The sequence below is a fragment of the Lathamus discolor genome, chromosome 4 (genome assembly GCF_037157495.1).
Source record: "Lathamus discolor isolate bLatDis1 chromosome 4, bLatDis1.hap1, whole genome shotgun sequence".
NCBI classification, from domain to species: Eukaryota; Metazoa; Chordata; class Aves; order Psittaciformes; family Psittacidae; genus Lathamus; species Lathamus discolor.
In genome coordinates, this window is record NC_088887.1 from 39,619,288 (window position 1) to 39,639,066 (window position 19,779).

A 19,779-nucleotide genomic window follows, 5' to 3' on the forward strand; every position below is an offset into this window, starting at 1 on the left:
ACAAGGAAAATCACACATCAGAAGATAAAGCAAGTTATTTCACAAAGATTATGTTAAATATGGTGTCAGATATTTAGATTATCCTACTTCATTTGAATTCTAGTAGGCATACAGTGACTGCTCTTGTGCTTTTATGCCGCAGACCTACACTCTGAGACTTGTATGTATTTGTTATTAATAAAGCTGGGCCACAAGCAGTAGAACTAATACTAATAAGGTGTGGTGCCTGACTGTTTTCTGCTTTCCATTGCCACCATCTTATTCCCAGGCCTGTGACCTTGGTAACTTCTCACCTTGGTCACTGCATCCCAGCCACACTCTTCCTGTTTGGTGGGGAGTATGTGCCACAAATGGCTGGGGTGACTTGGCAGGTACTTGCAGCTGGTGAGTGGAGTTGGATTACATCTGGCCCATTGCAATGCACTGAATTACTTCTTGCTCCAAGGGCACACTGAATTTCTGCCCACTGTTCAGTTTCATGAAACTTAGGAATTGAACAGGAGTTTAATTCCTTTGAGACTCTGCCTTTATTACCACATTTGGTTGAAATATTCCAACAGATGCAAAGTTACAAGGATAGTGAGAAATGCTGATTAGGTGCCTGGACAGCCACATGTGGTCATGCAAACCTTGCTTGCTAAAGAAACAAGGCTAGAACATTTTCAGGTTGTGTTGGGTTTGGTTGTTTTTTTGTGAGAATATACAGTGACCAACTTAAAGGTTGTTGTAATAAGATACTGAAAGTGTGGGTAGAGGTACTCAGTGCTTACAGAATTGATTCTGCTTACCCAATATCACATTTTCCACTTGGAGAAGCGGGCTAATTTTGGTAAGGGTTTCAGCTTTCAGCAGATAAAAACATTGCAGCTGTTATGAAGTCTCTGAAGAGAGTATTGCATTTTTCAGTATCTCTACGTAGACTTATTTGTAATGGGTGAATCGCCATTCAGCTATTGACAAATGACAGGGCTTTCTGCAGAGCAGGAGGTTTGAAATTCTGAGTTTTGGCTTAATGGTAAAAAATCTGACTTCAAAATAGTGTTATCCTGACCCTATCCTGAGCTTTTTCCATAGGTACTGTTATTCGTAGTGTGCTGTTCCTTGGCTTGAACCTCTAAAGACTAAGAGGATGGTGAAGCTCTTTTCTGCAGACATGTCTGTCACAATCCACAGTTTCTTTGTCCAGCAAATTATGTCCAGTTTTTTATGATTAAGGTGATTTATAACAAACCACAAGTACTCTTACGTGCTTAGGGAGCCATAGTTCATCTGCAGTTCTCAGCATGGTTCTGACATTGTCTAATGGAATAAGGAAGGAAAAAAACCCAGTCTGCATTCCACTGTTAATATTAAAACAAAATAGCTATTTTTGTCTTACTGATTAGTCTGCCAGTACAACATATATTGTAAAGTCTAAATTTCCGTAAGTGCATTTTCTCTACAATTGATGTCAGTGTGATATCCAGGATTTTAATTGTAACGTTTTTGTCAGAGCCGGAATTTGGATGCACTTCAAAGTACGGGAACAAAAATCAATATCTGAAATCAAGTAGTGTTTTAACCTGAAAGCAGCTAACAGTTTTATCCATGATGTTTTACTTGAAGTTTCTTCTATGTGCATTTTGCTTTTATGGTGGCTCATCTCAGCAATTGCTGTGATGGAAATGTTAGACTTTTATTAACGAATTCTGCTTGTGCTTGCCAGGGCAGGGACCTCATCCAGTGGGTCTGCAGGTGATGAAGAAAGCTGGGGAAAGTGACTGGACCCAGCGCAGCCCTAAATTGGGCACAGGCACTGAGTAATAATGTATGTTGTTGGAATTTCAGGCTGTAAGACTGAGTCTGATAAGAAAATGCCCTGAGGCCTTAAATGTGGGTACTGATTATAATGATAATAATAGGTTTGTGTCCTTGAGGAAAGAGAGCACCTCCAGAAACAAGTTACTGTTTAATGATATGCCAGGCAGCTAGATACATGCTAATGTGGATGGAAGATTTCCAAGTTCTGAATCATCAAAACTAGTGCAGCATTTGACCTTTTGTAAAATTTCCATCTTGGCCATTCATATTGACCTGGTCTAAATCTCTTAGCTTGCCATATTTGAGACATTTTACAGGGGCAGCTGATATGCTGTGTTACAAGATAGGTACACACGCATAGAAATACAATATTGTCCAGGAACAAAACCTTTTCCGTGTTGTTTATTGTAGTTTGTTTGCTTGTTTATTTGGGGGGAATTGGTTTGGGTTTTTTTTTTTGTTTGGTTGTTTAATGTTTAGGTGGTTTTTGTTTGGTTTTATTTTTGGTTGGTTGGTCGGGGTTTGTGGTGTTTTTTGTGGGATATTTTTTTATTTACTTTTGGGGGAAGGGTTGTAGGAGTTTTTTGTTAAACTAGCAAAACCATAAGACAAGGCTGGGTATACAGAAATGAGACTCTTTCTGAGAACTTCTTATCCCACCTATTTTCAGCACAATCTAAGCAGTAAAGTACCCTAGGTTAGAGAACACTGAGTCATGCAAAATTGCATGGTCCAGCTTTGTGCAAGTAAGAGCAGCCTGGTCTAGATGTTTTTGTGAATCTGCAGAATACTGACTTCTCTCTATGGGATGCTGATGAATTATCCCTTACAACTGCAGACCTAGGAAAACATAGAACAACCTGACTTTACATGTATAGTTGTCCACTCAAAAAATGAAACAGATGGCTTAATTTAAGACTTAGAAAGTTAATGAAGTTGATACTCAGCAAAACTGCAGTCTCCTCATTAATTTTTTTCGACTGCACATTTTAAAGCACAGTTCTCAATATGGAGAGGATGAAAGAATGGCTGAGGTTGGAAGAGATCTCTGGAGATCATCTGGTCCAACCCCACTGCTCATGCAGGGCTCCCTAGAGCCAGTTGCCCATGACTATCTCCAGGCAGCTTTTGAGTACCTGAGCATGGAGACTCCAGAACTTCGCTGGGCTGTCTGTGACAGTGCTTGGTTGCCCTAACAGTCAAAAAGTGTTTCCAGATGTTCAGACAGAGCCTCCTGTGTTCCTGTGTGCCCTTTGTCTCTTTGCCTGTCACTGGGCACCGCTGAGAAGATCCTCACTTCATCTTCTGTGCACCCTCCCTTCAGGTATTTCTATACACTGATGAGATCCTTCCCTGAGCCTTCTTTTCTCCAGGCCAAGCAATCCTGGCTCTCTCAGACTTTCCTCATATGAGAGATACTCCAGTCCCCTATAATCTTAGTGACCTTTTAGTGAACTCTCTTCAGTAACTCCATATCTATCTTGTACTGGGGATCCCAGAACTAGATACTGTACACCAGCAATATTATAGAATAGCAGAATCATAGAATCATAGACTAGTTAGGGTTGGAAAGGACCTTAAGATCATCAAGTTCCAACCCCCCTGCCATGGGCAGGGGCACCTCACACTAAACCATGTCACCCAAGGCTCTGTCCAATCTGGCCTTGCACACCGCCAGGGATGGAGCATTCACAGCTTCCCTGGGCAACCCATTCCAGTGCCTCACCACCCTTACAGTAAAGAACTTCCTCCTTATATCCAATCTAAACTTCCCCTGTTTAAGTTTTAACCCATTACCCCTTGTCCTATCACTACAGTCCCTAACGATCTAATATTCTTGGTCTGCTAAATTTTAATAGTCCATAAAAGTTTGTTTCTTTATGTGGATGTTGCAACTGAGTTGAAATTAGGTCTCAGAGGAGAAAATAACTAAGGAGGTCAGAGTTTCTAACTCTTACGTGTCCCGAAACAATGAGTGGAGCACTTTTTTTAAACACAGTGATATTTTCTTGGGAAAGTGCCAAGAACATTTCAAAATCAATTTCTGTTCACATTCATTTAGAGCTGTTGCACTTAGTACACCGTCTGTCTTCATTTCACTTCTATATGTTAGTCTGATGGGATGCGTAGAAGCTTTGTTAGGCTATGCTAGATGAAGGTCCATCTGTAGCAGTTTATGATATCTTGCTTTTTCAGCATCCAAGGGGAGGTAACAGAAATGTGAAATACGTTATACTCTGATTAGTTTTTTGTTTGGTTTGTTTTTTTAGCAGGAGTAAGCCTTATTAGTGGTTTGAAGTTATAAATTAAAGTAATATGCAGTATTGTTATTGGACTTTGAACAAAAATATTTTGGTTTATTTTTGCAGTCTGAAGTCTGTAAGCTGTGATCCAGGAAATGTTTACATCTGGGGTCTATCTTACATGTGTGAATGGTCCCTCACTCCTCTCAGCAAATCTGGTTTGCAAGATCATGGTCTAAGATTGTTTCGGAATGCTGTTAAGTGTTTTTGTTTTTCTAGTCTTCTGTTTGCAAAGGCAGTTATTAAAAAAAGCTACAGGATATATAAAAATAATTCACAGCTTCATGAATTATGCAGGGGAGACATTCTAGTTCCCTGTTCATAAGGCAAAATGTTCAGGTACTAAGATATAAAATTGGATGGGATGTTACAAAATTAGACTGTGATTCAGTAAACTGTACGGGTCAGAATTGCTCATGTACTTGGTATAAAGTCTGTGCTTGAGTGGATCATATACTGCTCTGGCACAGGATTTGCCCTTTCCAGCTTTCTGTGAGTTGAGATTTCAGTGAGGTAGGCAGAAATCAGTCTGTTTAAAGGGCATTTTAAACCCCTTAAGGCTTCACAAAGTGACACTAGTGCAGAAAAAAAATCCACAGCCTTTCCATACAAACATGGTTATTATAAGTTCTCCATGTAAGCTGGATAATTCCGGTTCTTTAATGAAAAAGACAATGCAGATAAAGGAAATGATGTAGGAAATAGACATGTGAGGTTAGGAAAGAAGTTTACATGTGTTGTTTGTAAAATTACTAGTTAATTCATTGTAGGCCCCTCTCTTTGCCCTGGCTGAAAGTAAATATTTCTTGAAAAGCCGTCTCTGACTCCAGCATGCTGCAGAGAGAAGGCAAGTTCTGTAGACGGTGACTTGCCAAGTGTGATTTCTTCCATCACCAAAACTTCTCCCTGCCTTGTATTATTAAAGGCTTACCCTCTTTGGTGCTTACCTTGCAGGCCCAGAAAGCTCAGGATTTTCTATTCCCAAAGAGTAAGATCCCACACACAGGGCAGGGAGGCACTCCAATCACAGGGCAGAGGAAGAGGTTAATAACAGGAGCCAGGAAAATGTGCTGTGAAGTGATGCTCCCTCACTTGATCTATTTTCTCCTCCCTTGTCTTGTCAGCTGGAGGAATATGGGATGGCAGCTGGCGGCTTCTGGGAGTTAGGTTTCATCTAGTAAGAAAAAAGATGGTAGATTGTGGCAAACAGGTGAGATACAGCCACAGCCTGAGGAAGTGTGACAATTCTATGAGTCAAGCATATTAGTGTCACTTTCAGTGTGTGAGACTTGACAGGTCCTTCATATCAGAGGCACAAGTGTCATGGGTGATTTTGGACCCTGTCCCTTAGGGCAGCATAAACAGGATTAAAGACTTGAAATTAAGTCTCTTTAGTTTAAATAAATTCAAAGGATGCTACCTTCTTCCAGCACATTCTGCTCTGTGTAGGTTGGGATTTTATGATGTTGGGAATTAGGAAGAGTAGTATCATTTCTAGCATGTGGGAGAACTAAGATGAGTTTAGAATTCATAAATGCATTTGGAACAAACAACTCCATGTTACTGAAAATAAGATCAGTTATGTGATTAAAATGAATGCAATCAAATTTGAAGCTTCAGGCACTGCAGCTAAACAAACTGATACCTCTAATCAGCAAAGGATGCTCTTTTAAGGAACATTATAATTTAAAATGAAGGAACTACTTTAAAACTGTCTTCTCTAGTGAACAAATGGCTATGCAGCAATATTTACGTAGTCATATATAACATCTTTTAAATGGAATTCATGAAGATTTTATAATTGGACCTTAGCATAAACTTTGCACCTAAGAATTTGATACAAGGGAGACATCTGGTGAGATATCCCCGTAATGCCATGCCTCTGCACTGTCAGGCTCACAGCAAGGGGAGCTGGCCTTGCCTTGCTCAGTACAGAATTCCTCAGTGGGTCTCAAATGTATCTGTAGATGAGCATCCTGGTTTTGGCTGGGATAGAGTTATTTTCCTTCCTAGTAGGTGGTGCAGTGCTGTGTTTCAGCTTTAGTCTGAGAACAATGCTGGTAACAAACCAGTGTTTTAGTTGTTGCTAAGTAGCACTTACCCTGCATAAGGACTTTTCAGTCTCATGCTGCGCCAGTGAGGAGGGGCACAAGAGGGTGGGTAGGAAGAAGAAACAGGACACCTGACCCAAACTAGCCAAAGGGGTATTCCATACCACAGCACGTCATGCCCAGTATATAAACTGGGGGCAGTTACCTGGGAGGGCTAGATCGTTGCTGGGGTCGGGATGGGTATCGGTTGGTGGGTGGTGAGAAATTGTATTGTTCATCACTTTCGTTTATAGTTTGGTTGGGTTTTTTTCTTCTCTTAAAATTTTATATCTCTCTCCTTGTTATTTCCGTTATTATTGGTAGTAGCAGTAGTAGTGGTAATAGTAATAGTAGTAGTATATTGTACTTTAGTTATTAAACTGTTCTTATCTTTCGATTCTCCTCCCCATCCCTCTTGAGGAGGGGTGGTGAGCAAATGGGAAGGAAAAGCAAGGCAATGCAAAGCAAGACAAAGCAAGGCAAGGCAAGGCAAAGGAAAGCAAGGCAAAGCAAGGCAAGAAAAGGGAAAGGGCAAAGAGAAAAAAGAAAGAATTTCTGGGTGTTTTATTTTATGCTTCACTTTGACATCTGCACACACAATCAGTTTCTTCTATTTTTCACAAGTCCCCTGCTATTCTTTCTTTTGAGGCATTTAATTCAAATGCCAGTGATGCTATAGGGTGGGAACACTCTCCCAGAATTAAAGGTGAATACTGTATTTAATTTAAAGGCTGACATGGCAAATGTTCTCAATTGCACATACAGACTGTGATCCTCTTGAAATTTGCCGTGTTTAATGGAAACAGAAATGCAAATACGTTTCACTTATTCTGCACTAATGTTTTTTTACTCTAAGTTAATGCTCATGGAATGAGGTAAAACATCCATGTGACTGGGTCAGGCTAGTCCTATGACTGAGAACAGCCAGGAACATACTGCTCGTCAGGCCTGTCCTTTGGTGTACCCTGCTTTTGGAAAGAGTGGTCATGCTGGTGAAATCACTGAACATGACTCCAAAGAATCTGGGTCCTGCTCCCAGCCCTTCTTTTCATTTGCAAAATGTACCGAATTGATCCTCTGCAGCTTACCTGTTGGATAAAGCACAGAGAACTGGTATGCCTGTTTTCAGAGCTGACATCCATGAGCATGTCCGTGAGACCATGCTCGGGTCTCTTGATACATGAGACTGAAAAGTGTAAAATTTTAATAAAGATGTGAAAAGTTAATAATACTTGATTACCATGGCAGTTTAGTCCATAAGCATTTATTTGGAAGTGACATTTTTACTACTGTAAAATTCCACCTTTTTCAACATGATTTGAATATATGTCTTTGGCCGTATGCCTCTGTACAAACACAAAGATGGAGTGAAAATATGAAGCTAATGCTAAATTTACTGTGACATTTGTGTGAGAGACTTAGATGACTGGTTTCACTTTTGTTGCATTTTCTGTGTTTGAATTGCTAGAAACATTTTTGGTAACCACACATAAGAAATAGTGCAAGCATTATATAATTTTGCACCCACAATTAGAAACTGAGCAACTCAGAAATTCATCAGGATGGCTTGTCCTGTGCTGCAGACGTATATGTTGCGAGATCTGATATCTGTAGTCTGTCCTTTATCAGCAGTCCTGTCTAACTGATGAAGTCCCAGAGTTTAGCATATGTGATGTCCATCTACAGGAAGGGCTGGAAGGAGGACCTGGGGACTATACACCTATCAGTCTGACCTTGGTGCTGGGGTAGGTTATGGAGCAGACCATCTTGAGTGCCATCACACAGCACGTACAGGACAACTGGATAATCAGGCCCAGACAGCATGGGTTTATGAAAGGGAGGTCCTGCTTGACTAATATGATCTTCTATGACAAGGTGAGCCACTTAGTTGGTGAGGGAAAAGCTGTGGATGTTGTCTGCCTAGACTTTAGTAAAGCCTTTAACGCTGTTTCCCACATCATTCTCCTGGCTGCTTGTGGCTTGGATGGGAGCGTGTTCAAAGAAGGGCAACAAAGCTGGTGAAGGGCCTGGAGCACAAGTGTTATGAGGAGTAGCTGAAGGAAGTGGCGTGGCCTGTGGAAAAGGAGGCTCAAAGCAACCTTATTGCTCTCTACAACTACCTGAAAGAAGGATGCACTGCAAGAGGAGAGGCCTCAAGTTCAGCCAGGGGAATGGGCTATTAGGAAAAATTTCTTCACTGAAAGTGTGGTCAAGCATTGGAACAGGCTGCAAAGGGAAGTGGTGGACTCACCTTTCCTGGAGGTATTTAAAAGATATGTAGATGTGGCACTTAGGGACATGTTTTAGTGGTGGACTTGTCAGTGTTAGGTTAATGGTTGTACTTGATGATCTTAAAGGTGCTTTCCTACCTAAATGATTCTACGATCCTATTGCAGCAGTCTAATGTAATAATTAAGCTCAAGATGAATCCTCACTTGAGGCTCATTTCATAAGTACAGTTGTTTCCCAGATTTCTTCCTATGTATAAATTTGAAGTCAGAAAAAAAACCCAACAAACCTAAACAAAACCAGCAAAAACCCAAGCCTTCCACATTAAAATAACCTTTATGGTATCTATTTATAGTGCTGTCAGATTCTGGTTGGGGTCACGCTCAGTTCATCTGCCCTCCAGATTTCTGTTCTCCCAGGCACCTGAGATGCTGCCTGACCTTCACTGTCCTTTCTTTGGAGCTGCACTGCTAGCACTGCTGCTTCACCTGGGTTTTCTGGTCTTCAGAGCTGTGAGCATTCATAAAGCATTGCACTACCGTTCATAGGCACTACATTCATATGCACTACCGAAGGTCCCTGCAATGCGTATAATGCCATACACTAAAAATAACTTACATTTCCACAAAAGGTGCTGGTTTTGGCAGATAAAGCTGGCCATGATGTTAATACTCTCTTACCTACCATAGACACAACAAAAAATTATCAATCAATCAGACCTGTGTGCACTCTTTTCATTGTTGGTGTCTGATAGCCCCTGCTGAACAGAGCCCACAGAGAGCTGCTGGTTAATATTTCCTGAGTCTCAAAAGTGATGTTTGAGACCACTCACTTTAAACAAGATATCAGAAAAAGACTCTAATTTCATACTATAGTTGAATGATGTTTGCCTTTCCAGTCACTGCTGATTTTGTTGAGACAACTGTGAAATTGGTACTTGTGGCTCTTGCTGTGTATTGGGTACTGAATGGTAGCTTCTGCATGGCCGCTGTTTATTTCAGAAATTGTATGTCATCATCAGTTGTACAAAGAATGGAAAGAAGACTTGAAAACTGTCAAATTCATCTTAAGGCTGTAGTATTGCCAGGATATGTGGAAAGCCAATGACAAATGCCTTCCGAAAAAAATGCAGTACTGTGCACTGCTCTTTCATCTTCCATTTTTACCCTTCTCTACTCATTTTCTGTTTGTGTTTTCAGAGTGCCTAAAACAGTAGGTTACAGCCCCCTGCTTGTGGCTTCCTAGATTGTACAACAGTGCACGTAATAAAGATTGAGGATTTACTACTGAATGAAAGTTACCTAATTAGATGGCAAGGATACAGATTCACAAATCAGAGAAACTCATCTCAGTTCTTGCCTTAGCTCTTGATCTACTGTGTGCCTTCAGTCTCTGTGGCAATTTCTCAGATACAGAGCAGGGAGAGGAGGATGTGATTTTCACCATAAAGAGAAGAGCTACTCAGGTGAAAACTATTCTCAAATCTTACTGTGATTTTCTTGTATTTTAATTTCCCAAGATGAAGAACAATAATATCTCTAAATTAAAAGTGAAATATTATTAAGACATATGAAAGTCAAAGTAGGACTTTTTTGAATGCTTCTGGAATCTGGTATTGAGCTTTTTCAAATAAGATATGCCACTTTCAGTCACGTATTTAACATTCATAACCTCATTGAATAATGAAGCAACCAAAGAATGATATGTCGTAATTATCTGTAAACTATCATTCTGTGTTTATTGCAAGGAATGCAAACATTGAGAATTAGAACTATAGATCTTATTTCTCGTGTTTGTCAAAAACACATCTGCATGTGCCTTTTTTAATTTCTGGTGTTCTGAATAACCACAGGCAACAGTTCGGAACATCAGAAAGAGGTAAACATAAGAGCCAAGATAAAGCAATCATCACATCTTTTATAATTATTTAACCACTCCAGAATTATTCCTTTAGACATTGTTCTCTTCACGTCCTCAGAGAGCGCAACACAGTTTTTCTGCTCACAGGCATAAACCCAACCATCATTGCTCTTTTTATTCTGTATAAGGGAGATGAGTTAGTATTTATTCCAGATGGAGAATTCTGCATTATATTCGGAAAGTTGTCAAGAATGATAAAATCATACAACAGTATAAAATATATAACATAACTCACCTGAAAAATAGAGAATGATTTTTCTGCTGTATTCCTCTTTTAATCGAAAGCTAGTTGAAAGTTTCTAACCACCAATGTTTTTCAAATGATTGATTTCTCACTGAAGTGGCTAAGCAGTGAAAATATTGCAGACCAACCCAACCTCCACAGTATTTTATGCCACTGAAAAATGAAATGTGATTTATATTCAGGCACTTTTCATAAGTTGATTAATAGAGCTGGTTCAGATTTGGATCAATAGTTGCTCTCAAAGGACTGCTGACTCCCCACCTTGGATTGTACAGCCTTATGAAGCAAGGGCAAGCATCATCGTTGCTGCTCCTAGTGAAGTAAATCTATTCACCTTTATCACTGGCCAGAATTAGGGACTAAGCACACCTATAGCATGGTCATTGCAGCACTGGCCTGCTGACAGAAGAAATGCATTTGTGCCATTGTGTCCATTAATTTTTAAGTATTTTATATAAAATTGGCAGGTTCAGTGAAAGTTTTCGAGGCCAAGTATCGCAGCATACAAGGAAGTACACACACCTACCTCCTTCAGTTCTTTTCTGATTCACAGCTAACCCTACAGCTCAAATCAAGGCCAACTCCAAATTATCTGCCATGTGAATTGTGAGACATGAATCCGAGCTGCCTTTTCAGTAAATAAAATACTCGTTAAGTCCCACCTGGGACTGCAAAATACAAATGTTTGTTTATAATGTTGATAACATTCCTTTTTCATTCTCTTACATGTATATTAAGCAAATAGCAAACACCCGCTCAGAAGTACAGCTATATGATAAGTTAGAGCTGTTAAAAACAATTCAACTTCTCCATCTCACTCTGCTGGATGCCCATTTAAAATTACAATCATCTATCTAATCTAAATGATAGCCATTACAAAAGTGTTTCAAATTTTCACTTTGCCATAAATTCTTACCCTTTCTGTATCCATCTCCCATGTGGGAAATATGAGTTCCTCAGCATTGCCTTCTCCTGGCATTAGATATTCTATAGTAGACAAATATTTGTGGTAGGATCAATGCAATGCATTTCAGAGCTGAAATGGTAATGGAACATAGAGCTTTGGAGTTTCCCAGAATATGTACCCACTATACTAGCTTAGGTAACTGGAAAGAGCTGAGATATGCTTTAAACACAGAGAAGCTTAATGCATAGAATAGTATTTTTTGAGAAATTTTGGCTGTATTACTCTTAGGTTTTCTCTCTCCTTTTGATTTACAGACAAGGATTAGTGCAAATCTTTACACTTACATTAAATATTCACCTCCCCAAACACTATTAGTATAGTCTCAAAAATATTTAAAATACAACTTTTCAGTAGAAAATACTGTACACATATATCTATCTGTGCTAGGTGTGTTTATATGTGTGTAAATAAGATAGCATCACGGCATAATGCAGAGGTTTATTTACAACACTCAGGATGAACATGTCATCTTTACAGGGCTCAAAAAACTGCTAATAAAATGCTCAGAATGCTTCGTGCTAAGCAGCCTAAAGAGAGAAGAACTGGGATGAGTTTGCCTCATAGCCCCAGTGCTGTGACATGAGCAAGAATGACACAATGACAGACACAGCAATTTGAGTTGGAACTATACCCATCACTTTTAAAGAGAAAGAACACAGTGTGCACTGTGAGGTGCATAACTTTGCTATTTGGTCTTTACTGGCATTTTATTTACACAGCCTGCTGTTTCTCTTTAAATCACAATAAGGTCTCACTCTAGATGAACCCAGTACTCACCACATGAGTTATAACAGGCGTGATTACGTGCTACTTTAAAAATTGTGTTATATATTCCACAGGTGCTACATTTGGATCATCTCAAAAAGCTTGCTACTGTAATTATCATATGATCTCTCTGTATTGGATATAAAGAACTGAGGAAGAGCTGTATTCTGTTAGAATAAAATGAAAAAACCCATTGTGTTGTGTTTCCTCTGTTGCTTATAAAGGCTATTTAGTCACAACCAGAGAAGGATGGGTTTCTTTCAATTAGGAAGGAATGAGAACTGGTTTGATTAAGAACTTTGGATATATCTGAAATTAAACGTCATGCCACAGAAAAGCTTATACAAGGAGTAACAGTCGTAGCAGTCATGAGAGTCTGGATCTCTCCGACATTTCTATCTAAAGTTACGAGAGATAAAGGCAGATACTGGATGTGCTGAGTTCAAATATATGGCCCATTATCATTGCAAGAACCAAATTTTGGTCACAGTCAGGGAGCAGATGTCTGACTGGAAGAGAAATTCTGAAGAGATTTAACGGTTGGAAAAACAAAGCACTTTCCTGTAGGAAAGGGCAAGGTGGCTACAGCTGTCAGATGCACTTTCAACAGACGGATGAAGAGCTCTATATTCTTAAGTTTCAGTAAGTACTGTAGGATCATGCTTAAAGAATCCCCCTGTGTGTCACATACATAATGTCAAGAATCTCACTGGCCTTCATTCAGATCTAGTAGACTCCTTTGTATTTATAAGGAGGTTTCATTCTAGGCAAGATCTTTCATGCTCTCACCCCAAGACTCTTCCATCCGCAGTGCTGTGAGATGCAGTGACGCAGATGAAGCCACGCTTCCCAACATCCCTTTACTGGAAGTTTGGGACTTTCTACCTTTCCAAGTCGTAAGAAAGTTGACCATGGGACATCCCTGATCATAGAAAATTTTGCGAAGATACTGTCTTGAACCATTGGTACTGACTTGGACTCTCTGCAGGAATGGTGATGTTCCTGTAGATGGGGTAGACTGCAGAACGCTGGACTGAGACATCACACCTGGGCAGATATAGAGGTTTGCTGCTCCTCAGCAAAGGAAAACTTCCTGGTAGTTCCCTTTTGGCTTGTAAGAATTAGCATCAGGCATCATTGTTTTGATATGAAAGGAAGGGCTGGCACACTTTCCAGACAGTCCACATCTCTCTAAAGCACTGATGCACGAACAAGCACTTCAGCGGACAGGGAACCCAATTTTACAAGACTGAACAAATGTATACAGTGTGTTCAAACCTGGAGGCATCTGTTACAGATTGCATCAATCAGAGTTTTGTTTTCAAACAGACTTCCTTCAGCTATTTAAAAGTTCATGCTACTACAAGAGGGCATACCATCAGGCAGGGGACTGTCAAAGCAGTTGACAGTGAGAGTCTGCTGGTTGGTGATCTAAAAGGAATCCATTTTCTAAGGGTTACTGATGTGAAAGGAGAAGGGCTGGTTTTCTAGCCTTTATGCTAGAAGATAAGCCAGTTTCTGCAGAAGTTGAAACTGGTGAGAAGCATCCAGAAAAGTGATGAGGAAGGTGAATTGGTAGCACCGAAGAAAACAGACTGAAGTCTCTCTGCACAATTGCATTGTCTGGCACTTCAGCCTCTGTAATGGTTGATTCCAATGTGGAACGATACCTGGCTAATTAGCAGTTTAAAGGTGTTGATAATGAAGATTGACAGTGTGGGGAAAGACTATATCCTTTAATGAGCTGCCAGAGCTATTCTGTAGAATATGAAGGTGTAAGAGGCTGGTAAGGTACAAGATGGTGGCCTCCAGCAGCAGTGATGTCTCACTGAACCTTAGTATCTCAAGATTGTGTTGATATGCTATCACACAGGGTAACTGGCTTCTGGAATGACCACAGTAAAAGATAACGTGCATTGTTGCTTAGTGATTCTATATATTCTTAGAGATCAAATCGTACCCTCTGACTTGAACCAGAATCCCATCCTTTCTTAGAGCAGGGATCTCCAGGCAGCTGCCTGCTGCTTTTCACTTGGCAATCCCTATGCATGTATTTTACCACAACTGAAGAGACAAAGCATTGAATGGTAGAGAACATGGTATCAAACTTCACTTGTAAAACACTCATGAAGGCAACAGCTTGAATAAGGAAAAGGTTAAGAGATTAACCTTGAGACAGATTGTCAACAACTTCTGTCATTTAGAGGAAGGAGAGGTGTATAAATGGTGAAAAGAACTTCATACTTAATGATTAGCATAAATATATTTGCTATTACATACTTATTGTATCATCTCTCTTCAGACCTCTCATATAAAAATTAGTGGACAGCTGAGTCATTTTCAAGGCTCTTTTGGTCACTTATAATTCCAGGGTAAAGTGAATTTAAAGAAAACCGATTTCAGATTCATGGTGCTGCTATCACTGGCTCACTTTTTGACTTGAGTGCTGCACAAGGTCTTCCAGATTCAGAAAGCTGTTCCCACCATGTTTGGATTGACTGATTGATCCATTTGAAATAGTGCACATGGATATAAAATGAGTATCATGCTTGAGTCTTATCATAGGGCAATTTGAGGGGACCTACTATTTCATCTCATAAGAGCCAAGGAACCTCTGTAACTGTGTACCTTGTATGAACCTTCTCTTCTCCTCTTCTCTCTTCTCTTCTCTTCTCTTCTCTTCTCTTCTCTTCTCTTCTCTTCTCTTCTCTTCTCTTCTCTTCTCTTCTCTTCTCTTCTCTTCTCTTCTCTTCTCTTCTCTTCTCTTCTCTTCTCTTCTCTTCTCTTCTCTTCTCTTCTCTTCTCTTCTCTTCTCTTCTCTTCTCTTCTCTTCTCCTCTCCTCTCCTCTCCTCTCCTCTCCTCTCCTCTCCTCTCCTCTCCTCTCCTCTCCTCTCCTCTCCTCTCCTCTCCTCTCCTCTCCTCTCCTCTTCTCTTCTCTTCTTTCTCTCCTCTCCTCTCCTCTCCTCTCCTCTCCTCTCCTCTCCTCTCCTCTCCTCTCCTCTCCTCTCCTCTCCTCTCCTCTCCTCTCCTCTCCTCTCCTCTCCTCTCCTCTCCTCTCCTCTCCTCTCCTCTCCTCTCCTCTCCTCTCCTCTCCTCTCCTCTCCTCTCCTCTTCTCTTCTCTTCTTTCTCTCCTCTCCTCTCCTCTCCTCTCCTCTCCTCTCCTCTCCTCTCCTCTCCTCTCCTCTCCTCTCCTCTCCTCTCCTCTCCTCTCCTCTCCTCTCCTCTCCTCTCTCTTCTTTCTCCCCTCCCCTGCCTTCCCTCCCCTCCCTCTCCTTCCCTCCCCTCCCCTCTCCTCTTCTACTCTTTCTTCTCTTCTCGTCTCTGATTTTCATTACATGATAGAGATAGAGGCACTGATAAGGAAAGGTGGCTCGTTCAAACCTCTTTATATGCTTCAAAAATAGAGAGGTCTCATATCATGAAGTTGTCAATAGTGGCAGAGAGCCACTTTCCTGGCCTGCTTTGCAGGTGATTGATGCCTCCTTGCTAGCACTGGAGTTATGGTTGATAGAAATTCTGCAGTGTTGGTCCTCCCTTGTTTCTTTGTAAAACAGTACTAAAGTTTCAGGAAAATATGTGTCCACAAGGAACATACTTTTCTCTGAAGCAATATAGTAGTCTATAGCATATCTGTGAGAAAGGAAAATCTCTCTCCTGTAGTCTGAACTCTACTGTATGTTTATGAGAAGACAACAGATAAGGGAAAAAGTCCAGCTGTTAAATGAAAGAAAATAAGGATGAAAACAATCTCAAAAAAGAGTAAGGTCTGTGTGAGTTCAGGACACACACACATTAGATAAAAAAAAAGAAAGGAAGCCTCATTTGGCTGGCAGATAGGCAGTGACGAGTGTGCTCATCTCGTAATTACTACGCAACTAAGCAGGAGGTACATCGGTATGGATGTTGTTAGGGCTCACAATCTTGTTGCATGTTTGGATATATGCACAGCACAGTTTGTGTGCTCATATGGACAATCACTTGAAGGGAAAACACAATCTGCTATAATGCCTATCTGCTAGCCAAAATGTGCATGATTAGTTCCATATGGCTTTTCTTTGTGAAACAGTAGAGCTCCAAAGTAAAGAAGGATTTCAAATAGAGGTGATGATGTATTTCAAAATCCCAGTTCAATAATGCACTTACGGAGGAAATTTGCCTTCAGTGGGATTTAAACACACATTTGTGTTCTTTGCTGAATAGAGATGTCCTTAAACATCTGCTTAAAGACATGTACATACTAAGATGTGATCTTCTTTGGGTGGGCTTCGAATCAACTCCCAGGTGATTTGCTGAATGAGGCTTCAAAAGAAGCTCTCTGCAGTCTACAGAAAAACAGTATCTCTTCTCTAATGTAACATTTTCCTTTACTGCTGCACTGCATTATCAAGTAGAAAAGTGCTAATGGTATTCCTCCTCACACAGTTACATTTAGGAGACAGATACATTATGTAATGGAAGGAGATGCCTAGTCTTATATATGCCTAGTCTAACAGTTGAAGACGAAAGAATCCTTCAGAGGGCATATCAGAAAATCCAGATGTTGCACTGAATTTTAATATAACCCACCACTGGTGACTTTAAAACAGGCCCTAACCTTTAGTTCTAGCTTTGAAAAGCTTCTGGGTGAGCTTTTGTTTCTGCATACACTGCACAAGGGACATCACGCAGGCTAGTCTCCCCATATAGATGTCTAAATTAGTTGCCTAAATTTAAGTGCTGTTGGTAAGCAACATGAATAACTTTCAGAAAGAACATTTTAGGGAAGATGGGCCCTAAAATCACTGTCATAAATGCAAGAAAGAAAACAAAGGAGTCTGTTCAGCATGGCTGTTTGCCTTCAACAGAACACTTTAGCAGGCATTCAGCTTTCCTATGGGCTGTAGGACTGGCGATCTAGAGCAGGTGGCATTTCTGTGGTCAGCATCTGCCCTGCCATGCCATCTGCAACAGTGATGTAGTGGGGTGACAGTCACTCTCCACTGAAGACAGGAAAATCATATATCCATGTGGGAATGTCTGAAAGCCAAACTGCTGAGCACAGAGGAGTTTTAAATTAGTCAGTCAGAAGCATTGAGGGAGCTGCAACCTTGTCTTTGATGTTTCCCTGGGGAAATAGGGATTCAGAGCCCTGGAAGCACTGTCTGTGGTGTCTTGCCTGCCATCTTCTGTAGCCACGGACATGCCCAGGAGGCTAAATCCCAAGTCAGCATCACCATTGCTGAGATTTGAACCAATGGCTCTGCATTACAGAAAATTATGTTAGCTACCAGCTTATGGGGCATTTTGTATAGAGGGGATCCCCACCTCTCCTTCTGCACTCACGGTGCTCTGTAGTCAAAAGCACTGAATTTGTGAGAACTGAAGGCAAGGGCCCCCATAGGGAGGGGGGGGCTGTAGGCACCTGGGGAGGGGTGCGCTTTTGTTTCTCAGGCTACTAAGAAAATTGGAACATTGTGCTCATAAAACAGAGAAAAATGTTCCAGAATAGGAGCGAGCCAGAGACGCGTTCTCAGGGAACGTACAGCCCGCTGAGCTCTAGGTCATGGCTGCTCTGCTGGTGCCGTGGTCCTTCCTTTCACAGATGTACAATGGCCCAAGAATAATGGGGACCATTCCCACCCCAAATATGCACTGCCTGATGGTTAGAGTATTTTTCTAAGCTTAGGGAGGTGGGGGCTCAATTTGCATGGCATTGAAAGAGCTTAGGACTCAGGTTTTATGTTTCCTGAAGCAGTGCTCTTGGTTCTTGGACAGAAGTAGGGCATCCTGTTTTGTGATAAAGTCATCTTAACTGAACTCCTGGATAGCTCAGGCTTCTGAAATTAATTCTAAACAGCCGGTCAGGCCCAGGCAATCTCACAAGTTAAGCATAAACCTATCTGGTCGTGTCAGAGAAGCCAAGGCCATGTATGGCATGCCTGTTGACACTGTAGTAGGCTCTCAGGGGAGATTTTCTCTTGGGCTGTAGGTGTCCCATGTGCATAAAACAAGAGAGGAAGGGTTTCCCTCAGCTACTGACAGTAGGGTAGCTTTGTGGGCTCTGCCTCCTCCTCCATCCTAATGTGATCGCTAGTAACACAGGCTGCATGTGAAGCCTTATCTGCAGTTTTATTTAGGAACTTCTGTTTCATATACAGAAATAAATGGCTTGTAACAAGGAGTTGAACCTCTGTCACTTTTCCTTCTCCCTCAGGCAGAGAAGGGAACTCCCTGCCAGCTTCCTGCATGCCAGCAGGGGCTTTTCACAAGATACATTTTGGATATAGACTCTTAAATTCTGCCTAAGGACCACTTTGAATGCATAAATGTCTTTTTGGAGCTGAGAATTAATCCGTGTGCCTCAGTTTGTCATCTGCAAAGTGGAGAATTTCCTTACCTGACAAGAAAAGTGTGAGGATAAATATTTCAGAGACTATGAAGTACTCAGACAACTCTCAGTGCGGGTGACAAAAGTACCTTGGCTAGACAGGAATACGCTGCTTTAAAATTCCCAGAAGAGCAGCACAGAATAGAGATGAGATATAGCAATGTGTGAGGCAATTACAGCAATCTGTGTGATAGATGGCATCATTCACAGTAAGGCAAAATGGATCTGTCTGTAGACTTTCATCCCTAGTATGCTCTCTTCAGTTCTGGCATGCGCTTTGTCTGTGCACTATGTAATGAAATAATGTTCTTCATTGCCCAGCTTTTTCAATACGGTTTGCTACATCAAGTCCATCAGAAGGAGAGTTGGGAAGAGGACTTGTACCCTCCTTGGACTGGTTATTCTTGGGACTTTATGGGACAAGCTTTGCAATTCCAGCAGGGACCTAGCCTCAGAGCTGCTTTTATGCAGAAATGCAGAATCCGAAGGTTTAAGGGAAAATTGACGTATTTGACTAAAAATTTACCACGGGCGGGTCTCTCAACACTTTGTCCTAGGGCAGAGCATCACTTGGCCATCAGCTTAGGCCGCTGAAAACCCGTGTCACTGAGGGAGGGCAGGGAGGGGAATTCGCAGCTCCGGAGCCTTTAGCTGCTGTTCCCACGAGAGGGCAATATAGCAACATCCATTGCGCTTCCCTTGCTTAATAAAAGATCAGGTTCTTGCACTGAAAATTTCATTCTACAATATATGCATAGTATTTATAGAAAAAGCATTTACTTTTCTAAAGTGTTGCTGTTTTGCTTATAGCAGTAACATATAATCAGTATGCATTAAATTTCTTTCATCTCATGAAAGCTAATATGACCCTCTGTTGCTATCCAATATAGGACAACCAGACATCAGAAGAAAACTCCAATTTTTTTCATATCTCAGACACTCAGTAAAACAGATAAACTGGAGGCTCAGTGCTACAACTCATCCTCAGAGTGTAGTCGCTTTATTAGTTGTTTTAATAGGACTAACAGTATGAATAAAACTCAGTGGGTTCATGTCCTTACCTTCACTGACCCTCATGCAATTAAATACCTT